Below are 6,000 nucleotides of genomic sequence, written 5' to 3'. Positions count from 1 at the left end.
AAGCCGCTGCCTTTGGCTCAGGTCATGATCTCAGGGTCCTGGGATCGAGTCCGTCATCGGGCTCTCTGCTCAGCAGGGAGCCTGCTTCCCTCTCTCTCTCTCTCTCTGCCTGCCTCTCCATCTACTTGTGATCCCTCTCTGTCAAATAAATAAAATCTTAAAAAAAAAAAAAAAAAGAACTGGATACTACTTTGGTAGACAGGTTGGCAGTTTTTTTTTAATAAAAGTAAACAGGATCTTATCGCGTGACTTAGTAATTGCATTCCTTGGTGTTTATCCAAAGGAGATAAAAGCTTGTGTCCAGGGTGCCTGGGTAGCTCAGTTGGTTGGGTGTCTGTCTGCCTTCAGCTGGGATCATGATCCTGGGGTCCTGGGATCCAGTCCCACATGGGGCTCCTTGCTCAGCGGAGAGTCTGCTTTTTTCTCTACCCCTCCTCCCTGCTCCTGTTCTGTCTCTTACTCTCTCTCAAATAAATAAATAAAAATCTTAAAAAAAAAAAAAGCACTTGTGTCCACACAAAAACCTCCACGTGGGTGTTCATAGCAGCTTTAAGATTGCCAAAAACTTGGAAGCAACCAAGACCTTCTTGAGTGGGTGAATGGATTAATAGGCTGGAGAACATCCAGAGAATGGAATATTACTCAGCACTAAAAAGAAATGAGCTGGGGTACTTGGATGGCTCAGTTGGTTAAATGTCTGCCTTCAGCTCAGGTCATGATCTCAGGTTCCTGGGATCGAGCCCTGCATCGGGTTCCCTGCTCAGGGGAGAGCCTGCTTCTCCATCTCCCTCTGCCTGCTGCTCTGCCTACTTGTGCTCTCTCTCTATCTCTCTGTAAAATAAATAAAAAGACTCTTTTTTTTTTAAAAAATGAGCTATAGAGCCATGGAAAGACATGGAAGAATGTTAATTGCATATTATTAAGTAGAAGGATTCAATCTGAAAAGACCACACATATATGATTCCAACTATATGATATTCTGGAAAAGGCAAAATTATGGAGACAATAAAATGGGGTTAGAGAGGATAGAAGAAGCAATAGAAGAAGGAGAAGGGGAAGGAGAAGAAGAAAGTTCTCTCTCTCTGTCAAATAAATAAATAAATAAAATCTTAAAAAAGAAGAAGAAGAAGAAGTAATAAGCAAACAGAGGACTTTTAGGGCAGTGAAACTATGTATTTGTATGTTACTATAATGGTGGATATCTGCCATTATACATTTAAGTCCATAGAATGTATAACACCAAGAGTGAACCTGTATGTAAACATGTACTTTGGGTGATAATGATATATTAACATAGGTCCAGCATTTGTAACACATGAAAACTCTGGTAGGAAATGTCTGCTGGGAAATGGAAATGGTGATAATGAGGATGCTATGAATGTGTCAGGGGCGGGGAGTATGGGAAATCTCTGTACCTTGGCTTAATTTTGCTATGAACCCAAGATTGCTCTAATTTTTTAAAAAACGAACTAAAAATGGGGCACCTGGCTGGCTCAGTCTGTGGAGCATGTGACTCTTGATCTCAGGGTTGTAGGTTTGAGCCCCACATTGGTTGTAGAGTTTGCTTAAAAATAAAATCTTAAGGGGCACCTGAGTGGCTCAGTGGGTTAATCCTCTGCCTTCGGCTCAGGTCATGATCTCAGGGTCCTGGGATCGAGCCCCACATCGGGCTCTCTGCACAGCAGGGAGCTTGCTTCCCCCTCTCTCGCTGCTTGCCTCTCTGCCTACTTGTGACCTCTCTCTCTGTTACATGAAGAAATAAAAAATCTTAAAAAAAATAGAAATAAAAAATAAAATAAAATCTTAAAAAAAAAGAACTAAAAAGGACCTTTGGAAATGAAAATAAAGTCATTGAATTAAAAAAGACAAAACACAACTTCAGCGATGGATAAAATTGTTGCTTGTACACCATTGGAGAGAGAATAGGTGAACTCATAGACAGATCTGAGGAAATTACCTGGAAGGCAGGGTAGAAAGATTAAGAGATGGAAAAAATATCCTGGCACTTGGGCTATGGGGGTAGAAAAAGATGACCTCACTTATGTCCAATAATATTTCTAGAAGGAGAAAATAGAAAGAATAAGAGAGATAAAATACTTGCAGAGATAATGACTGAAATTCTTGCTAGACTGAAAAAAAAAAAACCACCTCATTAGATTTAAGAAACATATCATGTTCCTGTGAGAGAAAAACAAAAATAAATCTGTGTCTAAATACATCATAATAAGATTAGAGGACACCAAAGCCAAAGAGAAGATCTTCAAAGAAACAAATTACAGAAAGCCAATATTACAAAAAAGGGGGGAATGGAAAAAGAAAGGAAGACAAAAGGGAAAAACTGAAATGTACAACCTACTCTTTGGTGTTAGATCTATTTTTGAGCAGTGGCCACATCTCTTTAACCTTAACCTCTTTGAGCCTTACTTTCCACATCTGTAAAATAAATATTCCATCCAAATTTATCATTGCTAATTCTCTGCAAAATGCCCAACACAAAGACTCATTTGTTAGTACGTGTTCAGCAAAAAGGAGTTACTATTGACAGAAGTCATTTCCCCATGATAGAAATTCCTACAGCATAACCCTGCCCATGAACCCAATCTCAGCATGAATAATACTTAAACGTATGTCGTATTACCGAGAGCAGGTGTCATCCTTGCTGCAAAAACACCAAAACAAAACAAAGCAAACAAACAAAACAACCCCTCCCCCCAAAACCTAAGCTTAAACCACCATCATGGGATTCCCTCAACCTTCCAAGACAAGCTTTAGAGATCGAACCTCCCTGCAATCTTGTCAGCAGGACATCTTCAGAATTACTATAAAAAATCTCTCCTTTTGTAGCTTTCCTTGTCTTCGAGACTCTCCTAAATTCGAAGTGAAACCCAAGACCAGCTTGTAAGCCTTCCTTGACCTCCCTCCACAGCAGCTTACAAAGGTGTGTTACAAGGTCTGTAGTACTTTCCTTTGTCACAGCACTGATCATATATTGTCTCTGCTCCATCACGTTCCAGCTTCCTCAGTAGACTCCAGGCAACTTGAAGGCAAGCCCCTTACCTATCTTGCTCACCGCCAAATCCTTAGTCCATGACTTGGAACTTTTTAGAAGACACTTAAAAAGTTATTGCAGGGCGCCTGGGTGGCTCAGTGGGTTAAGCCGCTGCCTTCGGCTCAGGTCATGATCCCAGGGTCCTGGGATCAAGTCCCGCGTCAGGCTCGCTGCTCAGCGGGAAGCCTGCTTCCCTTCCTCTCTCTCTGCCTGCCTCTCTGCCTACTTGTGATCTCTCTCTGTCAAATAAATAAATAAAATCTTTAAAAAAAAAAGTTATTGCAATGTCAATAGAAAAGAAATTGGGATTTAGGGATGGAACTCATTTACAGAGTTGTTGTACATAAACAGATGGTATTTTTCTAGAGTTGAAAGGGATTCTAGAGAACATCAAGTCTTCCCATTGCTTTTCCAGATGGGAAAAATGAGGAGTTCATCAGTTTGTCTGAAAGTCTAGGGCTATTTATGAAATGGTGGAAATCAGACTCAAATCCAGCTTTGCCAGTTCCCAAATGGTACTGCTTACGTTCTATCCTGTTGCCTTCATGACCAAGATCATGGCTGCGTAAGTGAAAGGAGCCAGGCACAGAAAGACAAGCGATGCCCAATTCCACTCACATGAAATATCTAGATGAGGTAACTTCATAAAGACAGGAAGTAGATGAGAAGTTACCAGAGGTTGGGAAAGGAGGATTGAGGAGTTATTGCTTAATGATGACAGAGTTTTTTTGGCCTGATGAACATGTTTTGGAAATAGATTGCAGTTTGGCTGTACGACATCGATAATGGAATATCACTGACTTGCACGCTTACAAGTGGTTAAAATGGCAAACTTTATGTTATGTATATTTTATCACAACTAAATAAAAAAAAAAAAAGATCACGGCTGTGGTTATAACCCGCTTGCTTTGCTTCTCCAGGTCATTTGTAGACTGGGGACACATTCTTTAATGAGTATTTAAAAAAAATCATTGAGGGGAGGGTGTAAACAGGCGGAGAAAATGCATGATGTAGGACCATCAAATTAAAAGTGACATTTCTCTATTATTAACCCACAATTTCTCAGCAAAGGAAAAGCTCTAAGCTGGCACTGGAAAAATGCCAGGTCCATAAGCTATTTAATTTTTCTGGATAGGGTGTAAAATAACTGCGAAAACCATAAAAGGTACCATATGGCGCCAAAGAAAGGGGAGGGGGGAAAGAGTTCTTTCTTGTTGTTGTTATTACTCAATGAACAATTAGTTCTCTATTCTTCCAAACACATTAAGGTGCTATTAAGAGAAAAATTTCAAAAGTGTCAAGAAGACATATCCTAAATGGAAAGAAAGTTGAAAAGATAAATAAAATGAGCATTCCGTTAGCTATATTTGGTGGAGTCCCGCAGAGAAAAAATCTTCCGGCTAGGCAGCATCGAGACATAGTTTATTAATGTAGTTTTCCCCCACAGCAGGACATAGAAAGAGAAATTGGTAAAACAGTCACATTAAAAAATTATGACTCCTACATCTGATCTTTATGAATACACAGAGAAGAAACTGTCCTCTTGAGTTGTCCTTGGGCCTTCACAGAGATGTGAAGACTCCCCCCACCCCCCAAAGCCCTATAACAGCACTATTTGCTCACATGTGGTTGGAACAGACTGCAAGTTACTTCCCACATTAAGGGAATCTTAAAGGTGTTTATAAGCAGAACTTAGGGAAGATTTTGTGTAATCCTTCCAATTATATTTTGAAAGAAAGCGCTTCAGTCTTCTGTTTTTAAAGAGCATGCAAAATTGAAATCTGTATTCCCTTTGGGGAAAAATTGTAGTCATTGATAAATTGGTTATAAATGGAATTTCTCTGGACTCTTAGAGCTGGAAGGGAGCTTACCCATCATCATCTAATCCAATGTTTTCCAGTGGGTAGTCTATGCCCCACTCATGAGTTACGAAATCTGTTTAGAGGGTCACAGCTAACACAGGGAAGTAAAGCGAGAGGAGGGTTAGAAAATATTGAATTGAATATCAAAAGCATTTTGCATATACTGTTCTGAGAAACTTTTGTTTCAGTTGTATGCCTGTGTGTATGTGTGTGTGTGTGTCTGTATGTCTGTGTGTACATGTTGGTTCACAATGTAAAGTGTGTGCCTTGCTGTGAGTTCTGGTCAGAAAAAATGGGAAAGTCACCGATGTAATCCAACACTTTCTGTCCTAGGTAAGACACCTGGAACCAGAGTGGGGAATTGACTTTCTCAAGTGACATGTGAGTGAGACGTAGACCGGAATCCCCTTTCTCCTTCACTCCTAATTCTGCCAACTTTACACCATACGGCATCAGTGGGTCTGTGAGATGGAGCAGGTGGGTGGAGGGACAAATAATCCATGCCTGGCTTTGGATGATCCACATACTGGATGGCTCAGAAGGTGCAAAATTCCCCAGCTCACTGCAGTCTGGAGTTGAAGAGCCACATGAGAAACAGAATCACAGCCTCCCTGTGAAAAAAGAGGGGGTGCCTGTGACCGCTCACATAGAAGACATTCTCAGAAAGGAGACAACCAGCTGACAACTGTGGGCTTTAGGTAATTCCTGCCAGACTCATACTCTCTGGCTGGTCTTCCTGAGCCAAAATAGAAGCCTGCAGAAAGTGTTCTATGACTGCAAAGCTAAGGCAGGATGATGGAAGAGGATCCTGCCTGGGACTCAGACTGCCCCTGATTTTGACTTAGAGGAGAAAACTATCTCCCTCACCAAGAAACAAACTCTAACATTGCATTTACTATGAGCTAGGCATGGTTCTGAGAATATTACAAATATTTATTCATTTAATACACATAATCAACCTTTAGGTCTTCGAGGACTCTCCTAGCTGCAGCCATAGGCAGAAGGTTAAGAGTTGAGATGTGTTACAATAATGGGTTTTTCTTCCTGATACGAAGAAAGGAGGGTGAATACTCTTTTTTGGGCGGGGGG

The sequence above is a fragment of the Lutra lutra genome, chromosome 10 (genome assembly GCF_902655055.1).
Source record: "Lutra lutra chromosome 10, mLutLut1.2, whole genome shotgun sequence".
Taxonomy (NCBI): Eukaryota; Metazoa; Chordata; class Mammalia; order Carnivora; family Mustelidae; genus Lutra; species Lutra lutra.
This window is presented reverse-complemented; position numbering follows the sequence as displayed.